This window comes from Rhinolophus sinicus, linkage group LG15 (genome assembly GCF_036562045.2).
Source record: "Rhinolophus sinicus isolate RSC01 linkage group LG15, ASM3656204v1, whole genome shotgun sequence".
Classification (NCBI taxonomy): domain Eukaryota; kingdom Metazoa; phylum Chordata; class Mammalia; order Chiroptera; family Rhinolophidae; genus Rhinolophus; species Rhinolophus sinicus.
Window position 1 is genome coordinate 35,098,775 of NC_133764.1, and position 17,523 is coordinate 35,116,297.

Sequence of the window (17,523 nt, forward strand, 5' to 3'; positions counted from 1 at the left end):
TGGCACGTGGCAGAATCTCAGTTCTGTTTCTCTCCTCTTGAGCAGTGCCAACTCCCCCGACCACTGTCCCTCCCTTTCCTCTTCATCAGCAGTAGCCCAGCCTCAGTTTCCCTGATGGAGCATTTTCACTAAAGCTGGTCCAGACCCCCTGCCCTCCACACTCCCCCAAGCCCTCAGGATGGGAGAAGACAGAACAGGGGTGTTGATAATAATAGTCATTGGTCCCTGCCTCTGGGGCCTCTGTGCCACTTGCTGAATGAGACTTAGGGTGACAAACACAGCAGGCGCTGCCCAAGCAGACAAAGAAAGGAGTGAAAGAAACGTGAGATGTGAGCTGGGGCTCACTCAAATGAGGGGCTGCCTGCTTTTTGCCCTGGTGACTGGCAGTGCCATACTGGGAGATTAAAGGAGGGTTCCCTCAACAGACTTCAGTGTGGGCAGTTGGGCGCTGCCCTTTAAACCCCCGTCACACGCCACCTCTGCTGTGAGTTATTAGGGGCTGACATTCATCTTGAAGAGAGGTGGAAGTCCTAACCCTTAGTACCTCAGAATGTGACTGTATTTGGAGACAGGTGGGGTCTGCCATGCCAACCCCAAGGGACACCCCCATCCCCTCCCCAAACCCCTCCAGAATAAGGAAGAAGCAAGAGCCTTCCCGTCACATTTCTTACGCGTCCCCATTTGGTCTCTTTCCTAGACGGCACCTCCTCCAGCCACCTGTTCTCCTCTTGTATCCTTGGCTTCATTGACCCCATTCTGGTTCCTCATGCCCTTTGGCTCCTCTCCCAGCCCTAGGCCTCTCCCCTTGCCTCGGCCACCCTGTCACATGCCCTGTCCCTCCACACTCACACGGGGCCCCAGCCCCCCTGCCCACCGCACTTGTGCTTCCCGTCACTTCATCTCTGGCTCACGAGTGACTCAAATGCATGCGTGAAGTGTCCGTCCATGGGACTGTTGCTGAGTTCTTCCAAACACAGGGAGCGTTCCTCTGGCTTCTCTGCGTCTGGGGCCTCAAGAATTCCTGACGGGCGCACTTCCCATCTCCTCCTTCGGCTGCCACCGTCCCTTAGGGTAAACCAACCCAACTGTGAGCGCTTAAATATTAGTTGTTGTGCAAACCGCATATGATTTTACATTCTCTGTTTTTCATTTAACAAAACAAAACAAAACACATGTTCAGCAACATTCCCACTGCTCTGTTCTCTGAAGGACTATGAAGAAATCAAACGTTTTCTTATTTTCTCTTTTGAATATCAATTTTGGTGCAAATTGTTTTTGCTGCCTTTTCCTCCTCTTTTCCCCCTTCCCCATCCTTCTCTCTTCTCTCCTTCCTCCTTCTTCTTTTTCTGATATATAGTTTGAGTCCAATAATTTTCAGAGAGTCAATGGCCTCATGTGGAGAAAGATTGTCCAGCTAAGCACAACACATGATACATTTCCACTTGGGGAAGGGATACGGCCCCTCCTTGTTTCTTAAACACAGGCAGCGGCAGTACTTCTGACTTCTTATTTGGAAGGAGACGGCCAGAGGAAGCAGATGTTGGAGGAGCTGGGGCTGAAGCACGCCTTGCTCCAAGTGGTCCCTGGGGTGTTACTACCTGTCCCGTCCTCCCCAGTGGAAGGCAGCTTCCCTGAGAAGTCAGAACCACTCACAGCCCCTGCTCAAGTCCTGGCCTCTGGAGCTCACATCCCACAAGGGCCCTTCTCTGACCTGGCTGCCAGACGCTCCTCTATTCCCGTCTCATCTCCACGCTGGCGGCTCACCGCCTGGGGTGCCCCTCCACCTTGGTTTTGCTCTGGGGGCTCCCACTGAGGCAAAGCCACCTTCCTTCTCCCTCCCAAATTGTTCCCCCTGGACAAGCAAATCTCCTGTCCTTCTGGTTCTAAGTCTGTCCAGCGCCTTTGTTTTCTCTTCCTTAGAGGTGACAGACACAGATCTCCCTTGGTGGAAAGTTTCTCCTGGGGCTGAAGGAGCTCCCTGCCCTTCTCCCCGAGCCCTGAGGAGAGGAGGGAGTTGAGGAGGGCAGCAGAGGATGCCAGGCCTGCGGGGCTTAGGGCTTTGGGCTTAGGGCTTTGGGCATGCCCCAGTGAGGACAGAGTGGGGAGCTGCAGGAAGATTATCCCCAGAGCAGCACAGAAGACTGCAGGACCCTGTCTCCACTCCACAGAAGAGCACACCTCCCCTCGTCCCCATTCTCTGTTGTCCTGCCCCAGCCCTTCCCAAGCCTGCTGTCACCAGCTCTGCATAGCACACGCACTGTCACACCAACGCAGAGCTGGGGATTTAATCAGACTCTGGGCTATTAGACCCTGAGTAGTAATTGAAGTGGTCTGATTGGACCGATCTATTAGGCCCCTGGAGCTGCAGGGAGATGGCTCCCAGAGCACTCCCTCTGCCTGCTAATCTATCTGTCTGGCATTTTATCTGGAGCCCAAAGCCCGTGCTTGAGCACTGAGGCATTTTACAGTATTATTATTACTTAGCACTTATAACACACTTCATCAATGAGAGGGCCGGGCAACGATAAAGCTTGGTGCTACAGATGGAGATAGGATCTCGCTCGGGCTCTGTACTATTTGACCCTGTATCTTTGGTCCCTTGTGATCTGGTTATTAGTTATGTTTCCTCAAGGAAAAAAACCTACTGTCTTTCTCCCGACAAATGGGAGTGGGGTAGACAGAAGCCATGGTGAGGGCAAGGGCTCGGGCTGCAGGAGGGACGCACGGGGAGGTCTTAGGGTGGGTCCCCCTGGAAGCTGAGCTGAGACAGGGTGTCAAGTCCAAGGACCGTATTTGGGGGGAGTCCTAGGAAAAGCAGCACTAATGGGTGGGAAAGTGAGACCAGCGGGGAAGGGACCCACGGAGGGAGGTTACTACCATTGGCAACCACGCTCCACTCCACTGGGGAACCTGGGGAGATGGGAAGGAGCACGCAAAGTTATTCCTCCCAAGGCACGAGGAAGCTAGAACTTGGGTCCAATTCCAATCTCATATTGTCCTGGTGGCTCCAAGAGGCTTAGCTCCTCAGCCTTTTGAGCTTGGCCCCAGCTGGAGAGTCACAAAGGCTGGTCCAGTGGGCACCCAGGGGGTGGCAAGGCACTGGCAGTGGACGGGCTGTGGGGTCTGGAAACATGTATTTTGATCAGAGAACGGGGTCCGGGGAGGAGTGCTTTTCCCTACCCTCACCCCTGCCAGCCCTGGCTGCCCTTGCATTTCCTTGGCTTGCTCAGGGCTAATACCGTGCCAGCAAGAGTGCAGAGGACCAGGGACTCCCCCTTCCCTGATCGTGGCCCAAGTGCAGCATTCAAGCAAAGGCACAGGGTACGGTTCAGGTCTGAATGCCAGCTCTGGCACTTCTGGTCAGGTAACCTTGGCCAAGTGATTTGATCTCACTGACCTCAGTTTCCTCACCTGTGAAATGGGAGCCACAAGACTACCTTGCCGGTTTGTTTTAGGGGATTGAACGAGGTATTGTCCATAAAGGGCCCAGTCCTGGGCCTGCCATAGAACAAGAGACTGGTGTGTATTAATTGCCCTTCCCTTTCATCCACTGTCCCCCCCACCCTCACCCAGGAGTCACTTTATCTTTGGAATATTTTGACGTACAAAGATTTCCTCTGAGGCTCACATTTGCAGGAGTGAGGGACTCCCTGCTTCTGGGACATTCTGCACCCTTTCCATGCAGGGGGCATCTCCTGATGCCCCTTACCAGCCACTCGAACAGCCTCTTACCTGGTGCCAGGGGTTGAAAATATCCCTGTACTCACCAGACCAAGACAGAACCATGAGGCATCCCCCTGAGGGGCCAATTTATGCAGAAGCTTAAATATCTTTTAAAACTCCTTCCTCTTCCTGGAGATGTGGGAATCAGCGGCTGCTGCTCGGGGCTTCAGGCTTTTCTTCAAAGGGCATCCCCCTGGGCAGATGGAAAACTTACTAGGGAAAGCTCTTTTCTTTTTTTCTTACATAGTTTTTCTCCTCCACAGAATTCTTGGCTCTTGCCTCAGCCCCTAACTTCCACAGAGCAATCAGGGAGCCTAGGGAATCAGCCAATGCAAACCCCCTAGGGGCACCTGTTGCAGGAAGTCTTCCCTAATTACCCCCACGGCCTCCTGCGTCCCTCCTCTGCCTTCTTTTCTGCTGCTCTGGTTTGCAGGCTTCCTGGTGGCCACACGCTTGACTTGGAAAGCTCATCTTTAAGGTCTGGTAAGTGTGTGGGTAGTGGGGAATGTGACATCTATCTCTCGAGAGGGATGACCACGTCTCAAACGACAGCAATCGGGCCCCATCCTTTCTCCCAGACTCCTGCAGGGCCAGGTCCAAGGCCTGGGCTCAGGGGCAGCTGCTGTTGACTCGCTGGGGACAGAGCCGAATCTGAGCCCACCACAAATCTGTCCACCCGGCCCAGACAAGCTCTAGGCAAGAACCAGTATCTCTGCTGCAGAGGGATCCATCAGGGCTGGAAGGCCCAGGAGCCCTCCGTCATATTAAAGACCAATTCGGTGCAGATTAAGACGACACAGCCTCTCTTCTCTTGGGCTTTGGGAAACCATCCATCCTCCTGGAGCCGCTCGGGGGTAGGCTGTGAGCTCTGAGCAGGGAAAAAAAAGGACCCAGGTAGCAACACTGTGCGAAGGAGTCCTTTTCCTGTGCTTTGATACGAGGTCCCAGGTGGGTGTAGTGTGCGGCTCTGGTTCCCTGCCACGTGCAGACACTCTGCTTCCCGCAGGGCGCCACCTTTTCAGCCAGAGCACGGAAAATGCTCAGGGGCCCTCGTTCTTTTTTAAGATCAACTCATCTGACTTCTTCCAAGGCCAGGAGCCCTCCTCGGTCAGGGGCACTGCTGGCTGCCTGCCTCCTCCGCCTGCCCTTCCTGCATCACTGCCCAGGCCAACCAGGGCTCAGCCATCCCTCGAGGAAGGACCACCTTTCCCTAACAGGCTGGTCAGGGAGCAAAGGGACTGGGTAGGGGGCAGGGATGGACCTATGTATACTATGTCGTGGGGCGGGCACGTTGGCAGCCTGAACCTCTGAAACCCACAGCCTGAAAGAGGCTGTGGGGGTGCCGCTCACTAAAGCAAGGGCAGAGAGAAGCGAATAGGTATTGTTTCCCTTCTATGCCCCTTGCACCACGACAGGCCCCTCTACGCATTGTCTCATAATGCAGATACAGCGTGGTGGTCAAGAGCTTGGATTCCAGAGTTGACAGCTGGGTTAGAAGTCCAGCTTCCACAGTTTCTGGCTGGGTGGCACCGGGCAAGTGATTTACCCACCTGAGCCTCAACGTGCTTCACTGCAGAGCATGAATAATCCTAATCCCCACCTCCAAGACCGGCTGCGAGGATTAAATGAGATCCTTTAGCGAAAGCATCCGGCGGTGTGCACCCCGAAAATGTGGCTCCTTCTGTTATTAATGGCCACGTGATGCAGAAGTCGCCGCCTTTATTTCTGCTAGACAGAGCAGCCGAGGTTCTGAGATATTAAGAAACCTGCCCAAGGCCACTGAGTTAGAGAGTGGCAGGCTGCGATCTGGGCCCAGAGACTCCTCAGACATCTTCAGCCTCCACAGGGAAAGAGATAAATGAGCCCAGGCCTTGAGAGGTGCCCGCTGCTCATTGGCAAGGGCACAGAGGCACGGTTGCCAAGCTCCTGACAGCCAACACTGCCATGTTGGGGGGGTGGGGTGGGGAAGATGTTTCCAAGGGGGCCCTGGCCGTGGAAGGCAGCTCTGCCAGGGCGGCTGCAAACTCTCTCACCTTGTGTGGGGCTCTGTCCTTCAGCATCCTGGAGAGGGACAGCAGCTGGAGTGATGCCGGGGGAAGCTGGGGGCTGTGGCCCCACACTTCCTCCCACCCTCACGGCAGAATTGACTCTGGATAAACAATTATAGTCTATTTACCTCGGACCATATGGTGTTGGGGAACAGGTGTGTGGTAATGAAAAGCCCAGCTCCAATTAAGTGTCTGGGAACCCGGCCGGGTTCCTGCTGAGTCTTTTGCTTGGGCTGAGGCCCACTTACAAATGAGAGCTAAAAGGGACCAAAGCTCAGTAGGGGCAGACATGGGGGCAGTGAGGCACCTGAGAAGCTGGGCTGGGCATGTGGGTACCTGAGAAAAGTGCTGGGCAGGAGCGGCCAGCGGCTCCCACCTACCATCCCAGTTCTGCTGGGCAGGAGGGCAGAGCCCAGGGCCCTCATCCGGGGCCTTCTCCTTGGCAGCACAGGTGACCTGGGAGTCAGCACAGGTGAACAGCCAGGCCACCTGGTAGTTGTCCGGGTGGGAAGGCTGGAGGGGGCTCCTGTTAGAGCAGGAGCTGGGCAGGTACTTGTCACTCTTTACCAACGTCACTTCGCCCTGGCCCTCCCACGTGCCTTAATTTCCCTCTGCCATAACTTCCAATCCTTCAACACATATTTTTGAGGCCCCATTATGTGCCAGGCACTGGGGACATACAGTTGAACAAAATAGCCAAAGGCCTTGGTTTCATTAAGTTTCTTTTATGAGGGTGGAGACTTCAGACATTTTAGGAGGATGAAAAGACAACCAGTGAATCACAAATAAGTGTCATTTCAGAGAATTGTGAGTACGACAGGGAAAGCACATCATTTGACCTGCCCGATGAACTCCTCGCCACCCTCACAGGCCCAGCTCAAGCAGCCCTCTCTTCTGACACTTCCTAAATGCCTCCAGCGGTCAGCGACCAGATCCTCTGGGCTCCTGGTCATTCCTGCCCTCGCCCCTATCACAGCACTGGAGTGGCTGCGTAAACTCGTTCTGCATCCCTCTTCCTCCATGACACTGACCTTTGCCAGTGCAGGGAAGGTGCCCAGCTCATTGCTATTTCCAGTGCACAGTACAGGGCCTGGTGGGCAGAAATGAGGGTTCAGTGAGGGATGGAGCTGTCTGGTCCTCACCTGTGCAGTCCCAGCCTCCCGGGAGGTTTGTCTGGCCTGCGGAGAAGACACTGTCCTCTCTGGCTTGGCCTGAGACGGTGGACAAATTGCAACTTCAGGGAGTACCAGCCTCTGGGGGGAGCCCCATCTGATCACAGAACCAGGCAAGGTGCCCTCACCAGTGTACGGGAGGCTGCAAGCTGAGCCAGAGGAAGACGAACAGCTCCTGTCCCTGCAGTGGGCTGATGAGAATCAAACGAGGGCACACGTGCCGATGGATCTCTCGTGTCAGTTTTCACTGCAGAGTGATGAGGCCGCACAAGGTGGGGGAGGCAGGGAACGTGTTGTTTCTTCTAGGAAACCCCAGCTTCAGTTGCTGGGGAGGAGACAGACAGAAATGGAGATTTTTCACACCCTTTTGCCTAAGTTCGTATTTTTGTTTTCCTTTCCTCTTGAATTTACACATAATTTTAGGTTTGCCAAATCAAAATTAGCACCCTTTCTAAATTTCCCTGCTGGGGAACCCTCTGAATGTCTCCCTGTGGTCCCACTCACATCCCTCTGGGGCTTACCCGCCTTTCCATGGGTACATGACCCACTCCACAGGGCTCCCTCCAGCTCTGTCTGATTATAAAGAGATACCTCCCCAGAGACACACACACTACACTACACTACGCTACACTACAGGAAATGGATAACAGATAATTCCAGGGAAAATCTAGGTTTCTGGTGAGGGGCTTGCACTATTTCTGGGGGTGTAAAGTTTTCAGAGCCAGGATTCTAGAAGGCTCCAGCCTCCAGCCCCCCTTCCTAACGCAGAGGGCTGGGAGCAAAGTAAATGGGTTTTGAGGTGGGAAACAAATTGGATTTTTTAAAAAATGCTCCGCTTCTAATGATCAGAGGTGTTATTCATAATCCCGGAGTAGAAAGTGCATCTTGAAATCTATGTTTTGCGTTGACAGCCTCTCCCTAATGGGCGAGATCTCACACATGATAGGACCATAAAACACCCGCTCTGAATGCCTTGCTGCCTGTCGGGTAAGGGAGATGGACGGGCTCTCCAGCAGAAGGCAGAGGGCGCCAGCCACGGAGGCCCACCAGCCTCCCGGGCCCCCACTGGGCCAGATCCCTAGCTCCCCCACCCCACCCCCAGCAGGAGAGGAGGGAGGAAGGAAGCAGGTGGGGGGCAGAAGGCAGAGCCCTTGATACAGACTGATCCTCTGACTCAGAAGTTTCTGGAATGTGAGAGGTATGCGCTACAGAATACAAATCTCACGGCTGCTTTGCAATGAAAGGGTTCCACGTTTAAGTAAGTCTGGGAAATGCCACACTGTCTAGCCCCTCCCACACATTTCAAACACCCGCTGGCATCGTCATAGCTGTGAGGAGTCTGGCAGTAGAAAAACACATCTGTGTGGCTTAGCTTCACCCAGTGGTCTCCAAACTTGTTTGATGACAGACCCTGTTTTTACACGACCCCGACTGCCATTCCACAGAATCAGCATTTCCCAGAAGCCCTGGTGGTAATAGCTGTATCCCTTTGCTAGGGCTTCCACAGCAAGGTACCACAGCCTGGGTGGCTTAAACAACAGACATTTGTTTTCTCACAATCCTGGAGGCCAGATGAGTGAGGTCAAGGTGATTGGTTTCTTCTGAGGCCTCGCTCCTTGGCTTGTAGACGGATTCCTTCTTCTTGTCCCTATATGTGTGTCTGTGTCCAAATTTCCTCTTCTTAAAAGGACACCAACCATATTGGAGCAGGGCCCACCCCTTATTTTAACTTCATTGTCTCTTTAAGAACCCTGTCTCCAAATATAGTCTCATCCTGAGGTCCTGGAGGTTAGGACTTCAACATATGAATTTGGGGGTGAGGACACAAGTCAGCCCCTAACGATAGCAGTGGATCTTGGCATCATGACTGGGAAGTCGGCCATTGGTGGGATCCCCAATGGGCAGAAAGGGGACTGCCCGGGCAGAGGGGCCTCCTGCTGTCCCGCCCATGCCTTCCAGCTCAGCAGGCATGACGTCAGCAGTGAGCGCACGTGTGAGGCAGCCACACTGTACTTTTCCATCAGATGATTAACGTGATCCTCACGATGGCCGGAGAGGTAGCAGGTCCTCTTATCCCCATTTCACAGAAGAGGAAGCCAGCACTCAGAGGTTGAGTCACTGGTTTTTGGTTGCCCAGTAAAGCGTGGAGTTAAGGAGTAAACCCAGGTGGGCTTAGAGAACCAGGCTGGAAGACCAGTGGTGATGGGTCCCCTGCACCCTGACACGGAAACTGCTGTAGCTGGTGGCAGAGGCTAGTGTCACTGCAGAACAGCTCAGAGGGCCCTGCCGCCCTGGAGCCTGAACGTCCACCTGTGGCATTTATCCCGACGGGTCTGGGCATCTGCTGGGGCCCACGCTCACTTTGCCAGCTTGGATGGAGAGCCATTCCCTGCAGCTTCCTGAGTGGTTTTGGCTAAGCTGGTCTTGCCCGATGCTCTAGGCCCCTGTCTCTCTGAGCTGGAAGTCAACCAGGGGGAGTGAGTCGCAGAATTCTTGACTGCCCATGGAGCGGACCAGGATAGAAAGCGTGGAACACAGAGCACCGAGCAACGCCAGCCCCACTCAGTGGTGACTGAGAAACACGGGGGCTGGCTGGCAAGTGTTCTCCAGGAATGAACAGTGCAGGTAGGAGCTGAGTGCTTGTGAAGCCGAGGAATGGCTGCTCCACTGCAGAAGCTGGTGGCTGGTTGGGCAGCACTAGGAATCCAGCACTTGCATTCTCCTGGCCCATCCTGGCCTGGGCACCTGTTGTTTGTCTTCCATAACCAGACAAATCCCCTTCCTGCCAGGCTGAGAGGCCTGTTGGCTTCGATTCTTCTTCTTAGTCAGGAGAGGGGACCATAGGTACCTGGGCAAAGTGCCCCGGGCTCCTGTTGCCCCCCTGCCCGCACCGACTCACTGGGCACATCGATGAGGAGTTGGGCTAGTTCTGTGTGGTGACAAAGACTGAATGAGGGTCCAGGGGTGGGAGTTCAGGGGGTCGTGTTTCAGACCAATGTGAGGAAGGACTTCCTAGGAGTGCGAGCCGTTCAGCGGTGACATGGCTGCCTTGGGCACAGCATGCGATGACCACACGTTGGGATCTGGGGGCTTCAGGAAGGGAGGCGTTTTGGGCTTACCCCTCTTCTCTTCCCAAAGGACACTTGACAAAGGGGTCCACCTGTGGGACACATTTCCGTGGGCATCTCAGGGATGTGTGTGGGTCACGACTGTCTCTCTCTTTCTCCAGAAAGCAAGTCAGAAGGCACGTCTGTGAGGGTGACACCACGATAGGAATAACCATGAATCAGCTCGAATTTCCATTTCTTAAAAAATGACACGATTTGCAGCTGTTGATGCTGTAACTGTTGTTAATGATAATTTCCATGCAGGTTGCTCACACGTCCTCCTGGCACATCGCTGAGACGTGACACGGTGGTGAGACACGCGGGCTCCCAGAGGGTGTAGAGCAGTGCTTCTCAAACTCAATGTACACAGTTACCTGGGGTCAGGTTCAAACACAGGCTCTGACTCAGCAGGTCTGGGTGGGGCTCAAGATGCTGCATCTCTAATAGGTTCCCAGGTGACGGTCACACTGCAGGTCCACAGACCGCCCCCTGAATAGCAGGATCCAGAGAGGCTCATGGTCAGTTTCCAGGATGCCCAGCGCGGCTACTTGGAGGTAGCGAGGAGAGGGGAGTTACCTCATCTGGCTACGATGTCAGTTAGGCCAAAGTGAAGCCCAGCCTTCCTTTCTGGGAGGTTGAGCAATGAAATGGGACCCGGGTGGCCAAGATGGACGTTCTGGAGAAGGTGAGGCCGGAAGACCAGGAAGGCGCCTTTCAATCGAACAATTTACGATCTTAAAACTACATGGGCATTGGTCTTGCTGGGGGTCCAGGGACCTGATGAGAAGATGCTGAAGGAACCCTACAGTTTATATTTTGGAGCTCGCCCTCTGTGGCAAGCTCTTACATTAACTATCTTCTTTAGTCCTTGCAAAGATCCTCTATATGATTCAAGTATTTCATTATTGTCCCATTGCGTAGATGAGAAAACAAAGGCATAGAGAAGTTAGGGAGGTGCCCAAGGTCACACAGCCGGGAACCGAACTGGCTTGTGGGCTCCAGACACTGGGTTGGTCAGCACTTTGTGAGCTGCCTTCCTGCATCCTGCACATGCTTAATATGGCGTCTCGTCCTCCTGGCCATGCCCTCACCCGCCAGGCCCAGCAGAGTGAGGAGGACATCCAGGTATGGGGCAGGGGTCCCTACTAGATGTGGCCTCCTCCCTAGACCGTCCCTCTCCCTGCTCTGGTTGGCTCCACGCTTTGACACAGAGCCTGTATTCCAGCAGGATGATTACACAGGGTCTCCTCTGCAGCTGTGCTCACCATGGGGTTTACTGTGCGGACACTGGCTGGCCGTGGAGGAGGGAAGAATAACTACCCTCATCTCAGGCCCCTCCAACCCCCGCTGGACGGAGGGGTAGATTCCGTCACATGGAAGGAGAGGTTGGGTCCCAGGGAGAAGCAGGGGCAGCCGATTCTGGGTCTCAGTGCTGCTTGAGGACATGCCCCAGCGTGTGGGCTGCGGCGTCCACAATGGTCACCGATTTCCACATCATTTAGAGTCAGAAAGGACAACCCTGTTTCTGCCTCCTTTCTGCAAGAATTCACCTCCAGTGCTTCCCACCTCAAATCTCTTCTCCCTTTCCAAATACTCCAACCCTCCGTGGGCATTCCTTTGGCTAGGCCAGGCTGGAAAACAAGGGGCTCATTCCCCGCCTCCCCCATGGAGAAGTAAAACATGACTCCTGGTGCTGGGGGAGGGGGATGAGGGATGTCTTCAGAGTTGGCATATATATATATGTATACGTGCACACGCGCACACACACACACACACAGGGTGCCAAAAAAATGTATACACATTTTAAGAAAGGAAACCTGTACTAAAATGGTAATACTTAGTATATACCAATAATAAAAGATGAATACAAGTCCCGTTTGACTTCTGCAATGACAAGAGATGCTCAAAGTGGTTCCCATCAGCGTCCAGACAATTCTGATTACAGCAAACTACTGCTTGGGCAACGCTGACCAAAGTGTCCACTTGTGTACATTTTTGTGGCACCCCCGGTATATACGTATAGCAAACGGCAGGGACCTGGGATGGGAGTTCAGGCGCGTGAGCGGCCAGGCCTGTGTGCTCAGGGATGACCCGCTCAAGAAGAGCTATGGAGCAGGTGGGCTCTCTCAGGCCACTGGCTGGTGACAGTTCTCCAGCTGGGGATTCAGGCTGATGATGGATTTACCTGCCACCCAGCTCAAAAAAACAGCATCGTGGCAGGGTCCCTGGTCCCTTGGAGACTTCTGAGGACTTCCCTGGCTTCAGAGAGGTGCTTCCCATAGCGGTCCAGGCAGTAGTTTCCTCCCTAGAAAAACAGGACCGACTCCAAGAGAAGCAAACAAGCCAATTAAGGGCCCAGCCCATTCTGGAGGCCCAGGCAGCACCGGCTCTCATCTTTCGAGGCACGAGCAGCACAGGCTGCTGGGGAGGTACAGTGCGTCCTAATTACACACTCCTCTGACAGGCGGTGTCAAAAGATTAAAGGAATCAAACCAAGTGGCTCTCCCACAGCCCCTCCCCCAAGAGCCAGAGCTGCTTCGTGAAGGCGATTATGGTACCAGGGTAGCGGTTAGAAAGATAATTTTCTCTGGGCCCCATGCCTGCCTCAGCCGACTTTACCTCGCTGCATGTCAGCATTGCATCTCGGCAGCTTTGTCTGGGCTCCTCAGATTCATTTTCTTTTTTGTTGGCACAGCTGAGTGGGAGAAAACAAATTAAACATCTCTGCCTCGGCCCCACCTCCCCACCCCATCATGTACAACCTTCCTGATGGAGAAATCTCCCTCTCTCTCTCTCTCTCTCTCTTTCTCTCTCTCTCAGCATTTGCTTTCCATCCTCAGTTTCTCTTCCCAGCTGTCTTCACTTCATTCTGCCCCTTCTTACCTCCTATTCGGTCTCTACCTCTCATTTCCTCCTCCTCCTTAAAATACCCATCAGATCTCAAGGGAAAGGGAGCCACGGTGGGCTTTTTCTTTTTCCCCCCTCTAACGATCTTTAACATAATCCCGTGTTTCCTCGAAAATAAGACCTCACCGGAAAATCAGCCCTAGCATGCTTTTTCAGGATGACATCCCCTGAACATAAGCCCTAATGAATCTTTTGGAGCAAACCTTAATATAAGATCCGGTCTTCTTTTCGGGGAAACACGGTAGCAGCAGCAGTAACGACCAGTTGTTCAGCACACACGACTTGCAAGCTCTGTGTGGAGGGCTTCTCTTGCATGAGTTTATTAATCCTCATCAGATGTTATCAGAGAAGGAAACTGAAGCTCAGTGGCTCTGTGGCTTCAGGTCACATGGCTCGAACCAGGATTATGAGCTCAGCTGTTGACTATACAGATGGCTGCAGACCTGCCGCAGGTGCTGTGGCCCCGGGAAAGGAGGAGGAAGAGATGGCTGGGAAGGAATGTTTGAAAGCATCTCTGAGAGCCCCTCGTCCAGACAGAGAAGACTGGGCATTGGTGGGAAAGGAGAACCAGGGTACGAGGACCCCCCTCCAGATCCTGGGATGTTCCTGCCTGTTGTGGAGAATTTCTTCTGGCTTAGTCAGCATAGGCTGCAATAAAAAAAAATACTAGAGATTGAGGATGGGGGGGTGGGGGTGGTAAATCATAGACATTTACTTCCCATGGTCCTGGAGGCTGGAAGTCCAAGATCAAGGTGCAGCAAGGTAGGTTTCATACTGAGGCCTCTTCTCTTGGTTTGTACGTAGCCACCATCTTGCTGTGTGCTCACATGACCTCTTCTTTGTGTAGCCCTGTGGGGTATGTGTGGGGGAGGGGAGATCTGGTGTCTCTTCTCATTAGGGCACTAATCCCATGATGGGGCCCCACCCTTATGACCTCATTTAAGGAAATCCCAAAGACCCCATCCCCAAATACCCTCACATTGGGGGTTAGGGCTTCAACATGAATTTTGGGGGACACCAAAATGGTCCATAGCAGACCATCACCCCTGATCAGGGAATGCTATGGCCTTGTCCTTCAGGCATAGTAGAGCAGGGCAAAGGTCAGCAACTCCTGACCCAAACTTTCATTACATGGGGACAGGCCAGGGCTCTGAGAAGTCATGTGACTGGCCCAAGGTCACCTGGAAGGATGAGACCAGAGCCTGGCCCCCTGCCCTCTAGCCTAGGGATCTCTGGCACTCCTTAGGGTCTGCAAGGCTTTTGCCCAAACCCAAACCTCTGCAGAAGGAGTCCTGTGAGACCCTCCCCGTGATGACCACACACCTACCTGTGAACAGGAGAAAAGACGTGGAAAGGGGTTTGGTGGGCACTGGCTTTGACAATGGCTTCTGCTTCTGGTGGTGTGAAGATATGACTTGTGGTTTCAGGTGGAGGGTTTGTTAATGTCACTACAGCACATCACCTCCTGAGGATGGTGTCTGTGGGGGTACAGGAGAGAGAAATGGGGTGCAATACCTGCCTGGTCTGGCCTTCACCCTCCCATTTCTATCTTTCTTCTGAGCATCAGAAGGGATTAGGGGTTTAAAAAGAGGCCATTAGAGGAAGGCAAGAGCAGTGCTCCAGTTAATGTGGAGTGTCTCTATTACCATAATAACTTACCACTTAATAGCTGACTTCCCCACTAATCCTAATTGAAACACGTAATGATATTTCCGGGCGGAGACCGGCAGGCTCAAGTCTGGGCAGACATCTCCTGGGGCCCCCTGGCTTCACGTGGCGAAAACCGTGGGGCCTCCTCAGGGCATTCTGTTGGAATGGACTGAGGCAGCAGACAGCAGCTCTTGTAAGGCTGCCAGGAACCACAGCTGATGATAAAAGCCACTAAAGGTCAGCTGGGAATAGAAAACTATTTATGTTAAATGTCACAGATTAAGCCGCAGAATGGGCCTCAAGTGGGGAGCAGAGGGTGAGGTGAGAAACTCTGGTCACTGTACTTGCCTCTTTAGGGGCCTCCAAGGGGTGGGTGTCCTTGAGAGGTAGCGGGTATGTGGGGGTAGGGAGGGAGGCACTTGGTTTCCAGGCTCCCTTTAGCCTCTGGAAGCAGATGGATGTTGGCAGCTACAGGTGATTGGCCAGGCTAGCCGCCTGTCAAGGTTGCTAAGAGACCTAAGCACAAGGTTTGGGGAGAGAGAACCAAGCTGGTCTCTATCACATCGCAGAAGGGGACCTGGGGTGTCTCCCCAGGGCAGGAAAGATGAAATCTGCGGATGGGCATACTGCTGTCACTTACAGAGGGGACCCCGGCTCGCTCTGTTTTCCTGTGTATCATCCTGGGTTTGGTGTGGGAGTGCTTAATCATCTGAGATTTAATGTGACACAGCGGAACTGCAGGGGGTCGAGAGGGAGGGGACAGCATATTCCCTTCGGCAAGGGTCTGGGACTGTCCAGTTTGAAAGACACAGGAGGCCCTGGGAGGAAGGGACTGCCAGGGCCTGGTGCTCTGGGGGGGGGGCTTCAGGGCTCAGAGGGGTCTGGGCCAAGTCCTATAGGGCAGCACCAGCGAGGGACCCGGCTCCGCGGGGCACAAAGACGCAATGGAGGAGGCAAGAGCCCCACCACGCGGCATCCGGGCTCCATCCACTCGCCAAACACACCTAAAGATCGAATTTGTTGACAGGTCGAAAATATCCCCTGGAAAGTAATTAGATCGCTAAGGCCCCACTGAAAAAAATTACTACTGCTCTTAATTACTGACCTGGGGATTGTTCGCCAGCCGGTTGAGGCAGAGGCTTAATTTCCCTGATTTTCAACCACCCGGCCAGCCTCTGGACCACCCAGCCTCTGGACCGCCATGCCAGTCTAGCAGTTGCCATGCGTACAGGGAATACAAACACATTTTAATATTGGTGTAAGCAGACATAATTAGGAAGGTAAATCTAGTGGAAAAGAAAACCACACAGGCAAAATAAATACCCCCCAGACTCTATCCTGGTCTTAATTCAAGTAACAGGAGGGCAGGCTGCTGGTTTGGCGCGACTACGTCTCAGCCTTCCTCCGTACATGGAGATTCACTTTATCATTCGAAGGGATCTCACGGAGCTAGCTCCCAGCCCACCCCCGTGATGTGCACAGAGTCACACGCGCCCAGTGGTGCTCGGGGAGGCCCTTCCTCACCTTTCCTACCTCTGGTTTAGCAGCAGGTGGACCCACAGGAGGAGGAGGGATCAAGAGAAATCCCCGGAGGCCCTACCCGTCAAGGCAGGTGGGTAATGGATCCAGATGGAGGGTTGGGTGGGGTTGGAGGATGGCTGGGGGTGAGGGTGGGGCTCTGATAGCCCCTAAGAAGAGTTAGATTTATTCCTGTCATCAACAGATACGTGTTGGCGACTCATCTTCCCCAGCCCGGCGCTTGGCACTGGGGACATACTGGTGAAGACCATTATTCCTGCTTCCAGAAGCTTGCTGTGAACGCGGAAGGTCAGTGTGTCCGCAGGTATTTATCGTATGTTAGGACTGTTGCCAGGAAAGCGGCGCAGAGCACGGAGGGGTGTGGCTAAACCCCCCGGAGGATGAGGGGGCTGGGCAATGCTGCACAGAGGCAACATTGGAGCCTGACCTTCAGTCCTCGAAGGGAACACGAGTCAGTGGACGCTGAAAGGGCTGGGCCAAGAGGGAACAGGAGGAGAGGAGGCTGGAAAGGAAAGTTTGGGCCAAGTGATGAGGGGCCTCCAACACTGTGCTTAAGAAGTTCGTTAAAAATTAATTCTGAAGGCATGAGAGAGTTATCCACTGCTGCCGAGCAGGCGAATGAGAGGATTTGGCCTGGGTTTTAGAAAGAATGCTCTGGAAGCTGCAGGGAGGAGGTGCTAGACATGGCGGGCCCCTGCCTTGCATGCAACAGTGTCACTGGTGGGCAGCAGCGGGCCTGTTCAACACCAATTCTGGGCCCCGCCCCAGAGTTCCTCATTCAGCATCTCTGACAAGATCCCAACCATGCTGCTGGCCCTGGGACCACCCTTTGAGAACCACTGTGTTAGAGAGAGGAGGAGCTGGAAGCCAGAAGACCAGCTGGAAAGAAATGGTCATAAAATGAAAGGTGATGAAGGGCCGGGCTTGAGGATCCCCCTCAGTGGGCAGGGGGACCCACATGGTGGCGATGGGAGATGCGGTGCCCAGATGTGGGGAGTGCGAGCAGAATCAGGCTCTGATGGTGGATTTGTTGAAGCTGGAGGTGGACAACGGCAAAGCCGTGCAGAGCAGGAAACTGGAACTGGGATGCGAGGCAGGGCCATAGTACCGGGAACAAGGCCAGAAGCCAGGCATCAGTCTGAGGTCAGAGGTCCAGCACAGCTCGCAGAGTTGGGGACTCACTAAACTCCCCTGCCTTCAGTCATGCCTCGGGTCTGGGAGGCCGCTGCAGCTGCAGATGGGCCTGGATCAGAAGGTCGGCCCTATGCAAGGGCAGTGAATCAAGCACATCAGACCCAGAAATAGCACAGGTGGGAGACAATCGGATTCACTGTGTGCGGGGATGTGCCAGCCCAGGTAAGCGCCCTGTTGCTGGCC

The 17,523-nt window shown here is 53.9% G+C and overlaps 1 long non-coding RNA gene across 2 annotated transcripts in view; it reads right to left on the bottom strand.

The window, feature by feature from the left end:
• Nucleotides 1–6,511: 6,511 nt before the first annotated feature.
• Nucleotides 6,512–17,523, bottom strand: part of LOC109451871 (uncharacterized) — a 65,057-nt gene continuing 54,045 nt past the window's right edge. Inside the window, exons 4-9 of one of the 2 annotated variants that reach the window (XR_012492227.1) lie at nucleotides 14,285–14,435; nucleotides 13,161–13,806; nucleotides 12,670–12,745; nucleotides 12,236–12,355; nucleotides 7,072–7,268; nucleotides 6,512–6,861 (exon numbers count right to left, since the gene is read on the bottom strand). This is a non-coding gene — a long non-coding RNA (uncharacterized LOC109451871). Of the gene's footprint in view, nucleotides 7,269–12,235; nucleotides 12,356–12,669; nucleotides 12,746–13,160; nucleotides 13,807–14,284; nucleotides 14,436–14,616; nucleotides 14,798–17,523 lie in introns of those variants that run through there. The other variant, XR_002138043.2, reaches the window with a different exon arrangement.